Here is a 12,361-nt window from a genome sequence, read left to right as displayed (position 1 = left end):
GAGAAATCGGAACCCTCACCCACTGCTGGTGGGAATGTAAAGTGGTGCAGCCTCTTTGGAAAACCGTCTAGCAGCTCCTGTACACAGAATGACCACACGACCCAGCAATTCCACTCCTAGGCATGTACCCAAGAGAAATGAAAACATGTGTCCATGCTGAAACATGTATACAACTGTTTATAGAATTTCATAATAGTCCAGAAAAGGTGGGATGAAATGATCCAATGTCCATCAACTGACTAATGGATAAACCAAATGTGGTCAATCTATACGATGAAATATTATTCAGCCATAAAAAGAATGTTCTGACACATGTCAGAGCATGAATGAACCATTATGCTAAGTGAATTAAGCCAGACACAAAAGGCCACATAGTGTGTGATTCCATTCATACGAAATGTCCAGAACAGAAGGATCTACAGAGATGGAAAGTAGATTACTGGTTGCTTAGGGCTGGGGGGACATGGGGATGATAGCTAAAAGGCTTCTTTTGGAGATGATAAAAATGTTCTCAATTGATTGTGATGATAGTTGCATGTATCTGTGAATATACTAAAAACCACGGAATGGTATACTTTAAATGGGTGAAGTATGAGGTATGTGAATTATACCTCAAAAAGCTGTGTCTTTTTTTTTTTTTTTTTAAAGCAACTCTCCCTTGTAATCTTTGCAACTGGACTCCATAGAGAGTTCTGGAACCTGAGTCTTTCTCCCAGGATAGAGAGCCTAGTTCTCACCAGGCTGCTGCCCCCATTCCCCTAACTGTGCCTCCCACACCCCTGAGGGCAGGGCCCCAAATGCTGTCCTATGGACGGGGTCTGAGCAGGGAGCCTCAGCCCACACTCATGGGCCTGAGCTAAGGTCTCCTACATTTCCGTGGACCCTCGTGTCTCTGTGCTGCCCACAGGGAGCCAGGGCCCCTGGAGCACCCCTCTATGCCTGTGCTGCCCACGCCCTGCCTTGTGTTTTGGTACTGTCCACAGACTCTAGCTTCGCCTTAGCTGTTCTCCTTGGCCCTCCTGGCCAGCTACCCTGCCAGCCACCCAGTGCCCTCTGATTCCTGCCCTTACCCACCCTCCAGCCCTTGCCTGTGGTCCCACCATCATGTCCAGGATCAACCCTGATGGCCTTTTGCGTGCCTGCCTGGAATCCAGCCCCTACCTTGTGGGGTCACGCCTGGAGCTCTGGGGTCAGCTTCCTCCCTTCCACCCTGATGCCCGGTCCATCCAGGTCTTTGCTGCTCCCTGCCCTGCCGCCCACCTCTAGCCAAGGCATGAACCTCCGTGCATTTTCACTCGCCGTCATCTAGGAGATGGGGGCTGCTGGGGGCAGTTGGCTGGAGCCCCACAGCGGGGACACTTTGGGCAGCGATCCATCTGACGTCCTCCACCTGAAAAAGCATGCCCCTCCCCCACCAGTGAGCTCACTGCTCACCTGCCCTCAAGAAACTGGCCCAGGTGCCAGGAGCCTTGCAGCATGGTTCGTAATTGTGAAAAGGCGCAAGCCACCCAAGTGTTCGTCAAGGGGTCGCTGGGTGGCTAAAAGACAGGCTAGTCATGGAAGAGAGAACCACCTGGCAGTTCCAGGAAGGATCGAGACCCACATGGGTCTACTCACAAGGAGCTTGAAAACATATTGAGTGCAAAACACAAGAAGCTGCATGATGCGGTACGATACCACTTAAGAAAGGAAAACAAATCCACAAAAGAGTACTACCTCTTTTAAGGTATCTTTGTATATTTGTAAACTCAAGATGAAAAAAATCCTTAGTAGTTGCCTCTGGGGAAGGGGAGGAAGGGGTGGGGTTGGGACTGGTGGTCACAGTGGATTTTACCTGGAATGTTCTAGTTTTTTCAAAAGGAGAATTGATCCTTGTATGACATGTGTAATTTATCATAGCTGAAGAGAGACAAAGAATTCCAAGAGCTGGGCCACATGCTCCTGTGCCAGCCTCGCTCCTGGCTCCCCGCCTGCCCCCATCCCTCAGGCTTTCCTGCAGTCCCACCCTCTCGCTGGACCCAGAGCTGGAGGCTGTTACATCTTCCATTTAAAACTCCTCATCCACGCCCGCACTGGGGAGTTTCTTATTCCCTTTCAGATGTAACTGTCTGTCACCAATAATAGTCTTTTTCGATTTCATTTCCTTGAGTTCCTGCCAGCTACTCCGAGAGCCACCTTCCCATCCCTGCTGCCCCCCCAGACCCAAGACAGGGGGAAAAAAATACATTTTTGCCTTTACTATGATGTATGCGATCCCATAAAATAGTGAAACAGATATGAAAGGTTGAGAGAAGGTAGATAAATGGCTCCTATTATTCTACCAATCAAATGAAATACCTCTCCATGTCCTCATTTGAATGATAATAAAACTCAGAGAGGCTGCTGGTTCATGGTTGTCACCGCTGGCAGTGGCTCCAGCCGTGGAGCCACAGGCCAAGGTAACCTTGGGGTGTCCTCTGCAGCCGGCAGGGAACTGCAGCCCCTGTCTCCTCACCTCTCCCCCAATCCGAGGCTTCCCATGCTCCCACCCCCATCCTCCTTGCCCTGCCCCGCCCCCCCAGCTCACCCACGGGACAGTTTTGCCCCTGTCTGCCCATCCCCCCCAACTCCCTCTAAGGCCCACAGGGCAGAGCCAGGCCCCAGAACAAAACACTAGGGTCCCCCGGGAATGCGCTCCCTCTCTGCCGCAGTCTTCCAACCACCCTCTCAGCTTTCCCACGCAGACCTCCTCTGAGAGCCCCTGACCTCCTGTCTAGGCTGAGCACCCATGCCGGACACTCCCTTGGCACTTGCCACACGCCTCAGTGACGATGTCTTGCTCTATCTTTAGTCCAGGGCACATCTGTCTCCACTGCTGGACTCAATCCTGGGAGGCAGGGGCCACGTGGGTCTGGCTTTGCAGCACCTTCTCGACCTAGACACGTGCGCGGAGTTTCATTCATTCCACCTGCATTTACCAAACACGCATGGAGCCCTCCCAGGTTCAGATGGGAAGCCCTGCCCAAGGGCGGCCACTCCGTAGGTGGGGGCAGGTGAGGCCACCTCCCCTTCTGAGCCCTGACATACCAAACCCTTATGTGCTTGCAGTTCAGTTCCCCTGGCACTTTGAGTGCCTCTTATGAGTCCTTGCCTGACAACCAGGGGACACTGGTGGTTTTTGCCTTCCCTGTGTCTCCCCAACTTTGCAGGCAGCAGCACCTGAGGACTCAGCCCTTCTCCACCACAGGCAGTCCTGGCAGTTGTCAATCAAGAGACCTTGTACCCTGGTGGGTACTGACACAGGCCCGTGAGGCTAGGCAGACCCCTCTCTGTGATTTTGACTCTTCAGCAGAATTTTGCATTCTGATGGCCACCCACTGAAGAGAATTTACCTGAAGGTCTCACTACTTAGATCTGCTGTGCGGCCCTGATTTCTGTCCTTTCCTTCCAAATCTCCTTGCTCAAGGTAGCCAAGGTCAGTTTCTGGTCCAAAGACTGACCAAGGTCTGGACAAAGCCCCAAACTGACCTCCGAGGCACTGGGACTTGCTCCATCATCTCTCCCAGCTGTGACATCTCATTGTCTGTCACCTCTTAAGGCAGGGGCCTGAGTCATCTCCTCACCCTGTCTCCCCAGCACCAGGGACAGCGCCTGCACATAGGAAGGGGGGTGCTGACAGTGAATGAAACAGGGGTCGGGGTGCCCTTTTTAGAGATAAGGACGATGATCCCCAGAGGGAGAGTGACAAGTCAGGACCCAGGTCTGTGTCTTCTCTCCCCAAGCCTGGGACCCCTCCTCTGCCATTTGCTCCCAAATACATGACACCCTCTCCTGGGTTTCCTCAAGCCAAGGGAAATCCAGAGGAAGAGTCTCCTGAGAGCCAAGCCTGCACTAAGGCTGCAGGTTCACGAGGGAGGGGAATAGCAATCATGGTATGCAGGGCTCACTGATTACAAGCAACAGAAAGTTCCCAGGTTGCCCTGGGAAGTTGTCAGGCAGCTTACTGAATCAACAGCAGCTCAGAGCCTGCTCAGGCCACTTATCAGTCCCTGTGTCAGGCCTCCCTCTGCTTGGGACTCAAAGCCCTGGCACAGAGACGGGCAGGTGATCCTCCTTTGGCCAGGGTAAGGCCTTGATGGACAGTCCCCACTAGGCTGCATGTGATGGAGGAGGAGAATCCCCAAGAGAAAAAACTGGAACTGTTACTTCTAGCAAGAAGAGTGGACTCGGGCAGCTCAAGTACCATAAGCGGATAAGCCAAGCCACCCAGACTCTGAATTTCTGGTTCCTGCCTGGCTTGGCCTCCCAAGGGCTGCTTTGGGCCTGGCCCAGTTGCTCAGATTCCCCACAGGGTAAAGATCACAGACTTGGAGAGCGAGGGCTCCTTGGAGGGGACTGAAACTGCACATTTTGTAGCTGGGGAACCCAAGGCCCATGGAGAGACAGTGACAGAACCAAGATCCCTCCCACCCCAGCATGGGGCCAACACTGACTAGGGTCCCTCAGGTCTCCACCAGGGAAGAGGCAGCCTGGCTGGGGGCAGGAGCTGTGAGCTGTGTGACCTGTGGCAGGCCACCAAGCTCTAAGCTCCTATCCCCTTGTGTATAAAATGAGGCTGCTTGTCAGGATTATTGTAAGGATTAGGCAAATATGACATTTATTTGCTCATGTGAAAATACTTGGAATAGAAATAAAAACATATGTCCACGCAAAGATTTGTACGTGAAAGTTCATAGCAGCTTTATTCATAATTGCCAAAAACTGGACACGATCTAGATGCTCCATCAACTGGTGAATGAATAAAGAAACTGTGTGTCCACATGATGGAATACTACTCAGCAGTAAAAGGGACAAACTATGGATACGCACAACGAAGTGGAGGCATCTCAAGAGCATTATGCTGAGTGGCAGAGCCAGACTCAAAAGGCTGCCTCTGTGTGATCTCATACACAGAGGTTCATTCTTCTATAAAGTCACTGCAGACACTGAATTTGTGAGTCTGAACCATAGCTCCTGGGAGAATACACACAGGGTTAGGTTCCTGCAAGCCTCTGGTCACATTTGCGTCAGCCAATCAATACATAACTTTGTTGTGTGTGTGTTTCTGTTTAAAGACACTTTATTTAATACATATAGTTGAGTCATTAACATTAAACTCACGGCCAGAGGCACTGTAACTCATGTCTCTACGAAGCTTATCTAACACACGTATTTTTTCCATCAGGCACATCACAGACTTCTCACACTGAGGAACGCTGGACAGCACTTCAGCACTACATTTGGGGCCATTTTAAACAGCAAAACCACCACCAAAAACAAACAAACAAAAACAAATGCCAAAATGCAAAAATTGCAGCACTAAATAGCCTGCAAAGAGGACGGTTGTTTACAGTGGGAACTGAAGCAAAAAGCAGAGCCTTGCTTTCTTCAGTCTCAGCTGGGAATGGAGTCATATGAATTAAATTTTTCACCCCTCTGCGTGTGTCTACAAATGACCACGAAAACACCGCGAGAGTTGATTTGGGGGTTACAAATAAATTTTAGCAAGTAGGTGAGTTCTCATATATGGAATCTGCAAATACTGAGGACTGACTGTATATGAAAAAAATCTAACCTGCAGTGACAGAAAGTAGGTCAGTAGTTGTCTGGTGGGGGGAAGAGCAGAGACTGGCCAGGAAGGACCATGGGGCACCTTCTGGGTGATGACAATGTTCTGTATTTTAATTGTTATGGGGGTTACACAGGGCAATGCATTTGTAAAACTCATTGAAATATACACTTAAAATGGGTGCATTTTATTGTTTGTAAATTTTACTTCAATGAAGTTGAGTTTATAAAATCGACTTACCAAAAATGATATCTGATCATTCTTCCATTCTTCTTGGGATCTTGGGGCCAGCCCCCTTGGAAGGGTCAGCACAGAATAAAGGAAGAGGCAGTGATGCTGACTTGGGCTCCATTTGGAAACTGTTTGCACCGCCGCCCCCCAAACCCCACCCCTGTGAGACAGCATGTATGATGCAGACCTTCAGCTTCTCCCACCAGACATTCTCATTCCCACTGTGTCAATCAGAACTCTTTTGGTTGCTGGTGACAGAAACCCAACTCAAATCAGCTTAGACAAAAAAACAGAGTGGGGGGGGGGACATAGAAAACAAACTTATGGTTACCAAAGGGGAAAGGGAGGAGAGGGATTAACAGATACACACTAATATATATAAAATAGATAAAAAACAAGGACAGCACAGGGAACTATATTCAATATCTTGTAATAACCTATAGGAAAAGAATCTGGAAAAGAATATATGTATTTATATATACACATAAATATGTGTATATATATATATATATATATAAAAAACTGAATCACTTTGCTGTACACCTGAAACATTGTAAATCAACTCTACTTCAATAAAAAAAAAGACTTATACACAAATTTTCATAGCAGCTTTATTTGAAGTAGTCAAAAACTGGAAACAACAGGTGAATAGTATATCCACACTATGAAATACTACTTAGCAATAAAATGGAATAAACTATTGATACATGTAACAACATGGATAAATCTCAAAATAATTATGCTGCATGAAAGAAGCCAGACATACTGTATGATTCTATTTATATGAAGTTCTAGTAAACGTAAACTAATCTATAATGAGGAAAAGTAGATCAGTGATTGCTTGAGGGTGAAGAGAAGGACAGGAGAAAAGAATTCCAAATAATCCTGAGAAAACTTTGGGGATGATGATTTGGGGTGTTCATTTATTTATTATGATGATGATTTCGTGGGTGTATACATGTTAAAATTGGTCAAATTGCACACTTTAAATATGTACTTTATTGAATGTCAACATTACCTCAATAAAACTGTTTTAAAAATTGAAAAAAAAGTGGGGGTGTTATTTGTTCATGTCATTGGGAAGAGCAGGATAGCTCTGCCATCAGACATGACTACATCTAGGGATCAAGTATGGTCACCAGGCCAAGACTGATCTCCTTCTCTTGACTCTTATTTCTCTGTGTCAGATTCACTCTGGGACCATGGGCAGGAAGGTGGTCACCAGTAGACCCAGAACACCAGGAGAGGGAGCATCTCTGTTATCAGCAAACATTCAGGAACAGATGTCCTTTGCCCAACCCTCCACAGCCAAGGGGATGGAACATGCTGACTGGTCAGGCCTGGGTTCTGTTCCTACTCCCCTTGAAGAACATGGACTGAGGGTGGGGGAGATTTCTCCCCAAAAGATAACTCAGGTGCTGTTTCCAGAAGATGGGGGAAGAGACGGGGACCAGGCAGAGACAGTAGGTACCCAACACCCAATTTGCCTTGAGCCAGAGCTACTTTTCTGGGACATAACTAAGTCTTTTCCTGGCATCCCAAGAGCTCTCTCACTCACTTCTGGTCTCAGGGAAATATACTTCTATCTTTCTGGCAGCACTATGATGATGGAACTTCTTGAGCACCAGTGAATTTTCTCTGACTCTTGCTATTAGAGGATCAGTTCTGCCCCTGCCTCCTTCAAGAAACTTCTTTGAGGACACACTGAATTTTTCTTCAATTTAACAAACATTTATTAAATATCTGCTTAATTGGAAGCAAGATGAAAGAGATGGTCCCGGCCCTGTCTCTTCCTTTCTATTCTTTTCTTTTTTTTTTTTTTTTAAGATTTTTGATGTGGACCATTTTTAAAGTCTTCATTGAATTTGTTACAGTATTGCTTCTGTTTTATGTTTTGGTTTTTTGGCCCCAAGGCATGTGGGATCTTAGCTCCCCGACCAGGGATTGAACCCATACCCCCTGCATTGGAAGGTGAAGTCTTAACCACTGGACCACCAGGGAAGTCCCTCTTGCTTTCTATTCTTTACACTTATTTATTTTCTTGTGTTAGTGCATTGGCTAGGACTCCACCACAATGCCAATACTAGGCATCCTTGTCCAATTCCTGCTACTAGTGTTTCATCATTAAGTATAACATTTGTCTTATATGTCTGGTAGATGCCCTTTATCAGGTTAAAGAAACTCCCTTTTCTTTCTAGTTGCTAAGAAATTGTGACTTTAAAAATAATCATAAATTGATTTAAATTTATCGAATGCTTTTTCTAGATCATATTTTCTGTAATCCAAAAGCTATACTACACTAAGCTCTAGGAGAGGGGAGGCAGGGGCTAAAGGAACATTTGAGTAGTTCCTTCAAGGATGTGAGAAACTGACCAGCCTCAATGAGGGGAATGGCATTGTGGGCTGCGGGGACAATCTCAGCAAGGATATGGGGGTGTGAACATGCCTTTAGAGAATGAGTACTGGTCTGAGTGGTTCTTTCATGTGAAACCCCCTCTCCTGGTTTGCAAACATCTGCCTACTGTGGGTCCAGGACACACCTCAACCCCACAGGAACAGTAACTTGGGCATTCTACAGTGAAGTCAGCACTCACGGCAAAAATCAAGAGAACAGTCAAGATTAACCCATGGAAAATGCTTACATTGCCCATAAAAAACATACATGGGTTTTATGTCTAAAACTGTAAGAATTCTAGAGTGCTCCTGCTTGCCTGCCAGGCTGACCCCAACCTGCTTCTGGGAGTTTATTAAGCTTTGTCCTTTAACATTTACACTCATTAATATATTTGTTAGTTGCTGGAAGGATTACCTGAGTTGTAGCTCAAGTCAGCCAGAAGTTAGATGATGCAGGATGTCATTGTGCCGTACACGCAGCATAGACTGTATACCTTGTCCCAGAATGGCCAGCGAGGCTTCTGTGCCTCCTCTAAGTCAGGCTGAGGCTGGCTCTGACACCACTGAAAGTCTGCCCCCCCGCCCAAGTCTGCAGGCACATGACCAGAGAGTGACAGGGGTCTTCCCAAGCCTGACTTCCCTGGCCATGCTGACCCCAGGGCAGACCTTTCTCTCCGCCTTTGTATGTGGCCAACACCACCAGGAAAGGGGACCCATTCATGATGACCCCACACACCTGGCAACTGGGCTTCTGGCCTTGAGCATGATCGTCCTTACTTTATTGCCACCGATTTCTCAGCTCATCTCCTCCTCACCAGACTTGCTCCAGTCACACTGGTTCCATCTTCTTTCTCAAACACCCAAAGCTCATTTCTGCCTCAGGACATTTGCACTGCCTGTTCCCTCTGCCTAGAGTGCTTTTCTTTTTTCTTTTCTTTTTTTCTTTTTTTTGTTTAAATGCACCTCACTTTTATTTATTTTATTTTGCTTATATTTTATAAATTTATTTTTATTTATTTTATTTTTGGCTGTGTTGGGTCTTCATTGCTGTGCTCGGGCTTTCTCTAGTTGTGGCGAGCAGGGGCTACTCTTGGTTGAGGTGTGTGAGCTTCTTATTGTGGTGGCTTTTCTTGTCATGGAGCACGGGCTCTAGGCTCTTGGTCTTCAGTAGTTGTGGTTCGTGGGCTCTAGAGCGCAGGCTCAGTAGTTGTGGCACATGGGCTTAGTTGCTCTGTGGCATGTGGGATCTTCCCAGACCAGGGCTCGAACCCGTGTCCCTTGCACTGCCAGGCGTATTCTTAACCACTGCACCACCAGGGAAGCCCTGGAGTGCTTTTCTTTGTCACCATTCAGGTTTCAGTTCACATGTTGCCTCCCCAGCCCTCTTCCTAAAGTAGCACTCCATCCTGCATCCCTGTCATGTAACCCTGTGTATTTTCTTCTGAGCAGTTAACACCATTTATTACCATATTAAGTATTTTCCTAGTTACTGTCCACCTCCCTGCCCATAAAGAAGATCCTGACTGTTCTGGTCACTTTGCAGCTACCCAGTGCCTGGCACACCGTAACCACTTAATAAATATTTGTTGATTGACTGTATGATGGAATCTATGGCTGGCCAATTCGGTTTTGGAGTGTCTTGGTCCCTCCTCCACACATGACTAACTGGGGACCCTGCCTTACCTTGGGCCCCAGCACTCATAGCTTTCCTGGGATGCCCTCCCAGAACTCCAATCCCACCTCCAAGACTGGCCCCTGGCTCCACCCCAGCAGGCAGCTGAATTCCAGAGCCTCTCTGCCCACCTGTGTGCTCATCCTGCCCCAGGCTCAGGTTGAGGGTCGGATGGCAGCCTGGAGGGGTGGGCAGAGACAGCTGCAGACTTCCCAGCTGACTTGAAGGCCTTGCATCTCCATCTCCTGCCTGCCTCTCCACCATGTGCGGGCCTCTGGGTGAGCGTCCCTCAGCGGCATCTCCCTCCCCATTCATCCCCATTAGCCGCTGTCCACACTGGGCTGGAGGGAGATCAATTACCAGTGCTGGCCACTGAACCGTGCTAATGAGGATGTACGCACACCCGGCTGGTGGTGGGCACGGGTGGGAGGGGCGGGGGAGGCAGAGGGGCGGAGAGGGGGCAAGGGAGGCTACTTACTAAGTGCTTGGTGGGACAGGTCCCCTCTAGGGACGCTGGAAGATGCTCCCTTGGGGCGGAGACCCCAGGAACCATGGTTTAGCTCAAGCTGTGTGTGGGAGCAGAACAAACAGCCTGGCTGGGGATTCGGGACTCAGGGAGCAGGGGTGACACTGATGAGAAGAGGTGCATTCTCAGGCTTGGCCTGTTTGGGCGCCCCTGCTGCCCAGCCCTCTGAGCCTTTGCTCAGACCCTCCCCTCTACCAAGAATGCCCTCCCTGTGTCTACCCCATATCCCAAGGGCCAGTTCCGATGTCATCACCAGCAACGCTTCTGGACCACCTCTACCCTTACCCCCGACAGAAAAACCACTCCAGCCTCTTGGCTCCCAGCCTCTTTGGACCTTGCTCTGTGTAACTCTGACTCTACCAGATTGTAGTGATCTGTTTGAAACGATACTCAACCTCTCATAAGAGCAACAAAAAGGAAAACCACGAGAAGAGATGGTTTTCTTCTATCAGATTGGCAAAGATAGAAAAGGTGGATAAAGGCAGTGCTAGCCCTCACTGCCAGAGCAGGAGGGGCAGGTGCCACCTTAGTAACCGAGTGTGACCTCTTCAGAGGGTAATTTGACAATAGCTATGTAAATTCAAAATGTACCTGCCCTTTGACCTAGCCATTCACTTCCAAGCATTCATCGTCTGAGATACAAGTGCCCAAAGATAAAAGTACCAGAGGGCTCACTGCCTGGAAATGTCCTCCATGTCCATCAGGAGGGTGGTGAGAGTCACTCAGGCCACATCACACAATGGGCATTCCCAACCTCCTGCTCGTGGAGCGAGATAAGCAGAGCACCCATCTCCAAGCTATTGCGGGGAGTCAATCAGTTAATATAAATAAAGTGCTTAGAGGAGCGTCCAGCACAGAGTAAGTATAAGTTCTTGCTATTATTATGGGTTTGCTGTTGTTGAAAAGCATTGGGTGGATCTGTACATACTGATATGTAATTATCTCCCAGAAATGCTGGTCAGTGAAAAATGCAGACAGAGGCCGCCAGTGGTGCAGGATGTGGATTGGGTTCTGGTTGGCTTTGTTCCTTGAGGAGATCTGCTTTTGAATGCATAGACCATCTCCAGGAAAGTGGACAGGGCTGACAGCAGTGGCTGCCTCCGGGGAGGGGCAGGAGACCGGGAGACAGGGGCGAGAGGAAGATTTGCACAGACTTCCACGCAGTTTGCAGTTTTTAACCACATGCCTGCACCATCTATTCAAACAAATAAATCACTCATAAAGACTGGTGATTCACCTGTCTGCATCTCCCACCAGACCATGAGCCCCCTGAAGGCAGACACTGTGTTGGAGCCACTGCAGAATTCCCAGCCTGGCATACAAAGGTACCTGGCAAATGTTGGCTGATGGGTGAGCTGGCTGGAATTCCATGTGGCCCCTCTGCTGGGACTCCCCCGCAAGGCACGATTCCCAGGAGATGCCCACAGATTAGGGATGGGGCATGCTGGAGCAGCCTGGGGAGCATGTGGCCTCTGTGGGAGGCAGACCTGGAAAGCTAATTCCCAGAGGATCACTCCTGGAAGCAGGACCCAGGTGTCCAGGTGCATCCAGGCCTCCAGGAGCCTAAGACAACAGCCTCGATCAAGGGCAGGACCCTCTCTCAGGCCACAGTGCAGGCCCCTCTGTATGCAGGAGGCTGATGTCCCCATCTATCTGCATGGCTGCACGAGGGACCAGGGAGGCATTACTGTGGCAACAGCCTTCGCAGTGCCAAGGGGCTGTGTGGCTTTCACACTTCTGATAGGCTGAGTTCCAGGCCCCAGATCTGTGGTAATGCAGCCTATCAGGCCGGTGCCTGGGCTGAGGAGCAGAAATGATGCCCCTAGGCACAGGAAGGGACCTTCTGGGGCCACCTCTGCCATCAGCCCCGACTTGGGGCCACCCTCCCTTGTAGCCCTCATCCTGTGCAGTGAACAGTGGCTGCTCCAGCTGGAACCCCAGGAGAGGAGGC

The sequence above is a fragment of the Physeter macrocephalus genome, chromosome 2 (assembly GCF_002837175.3).
Source record: "Physeter macrocephalus isolate SW-GA chromosome 2, ASM283717v5, whole genome shotgun sequence".
Classification (NCBI taxonomy): domain Eukaryota; kingdom Metazoa; phylum Chordata; class Mammalia; order Artiodactyla; family Physeteridae; genus Physeter; species Physeter macrocephalus.
This window is presented reverse-complemented; position numbering follows the sequence as displayed.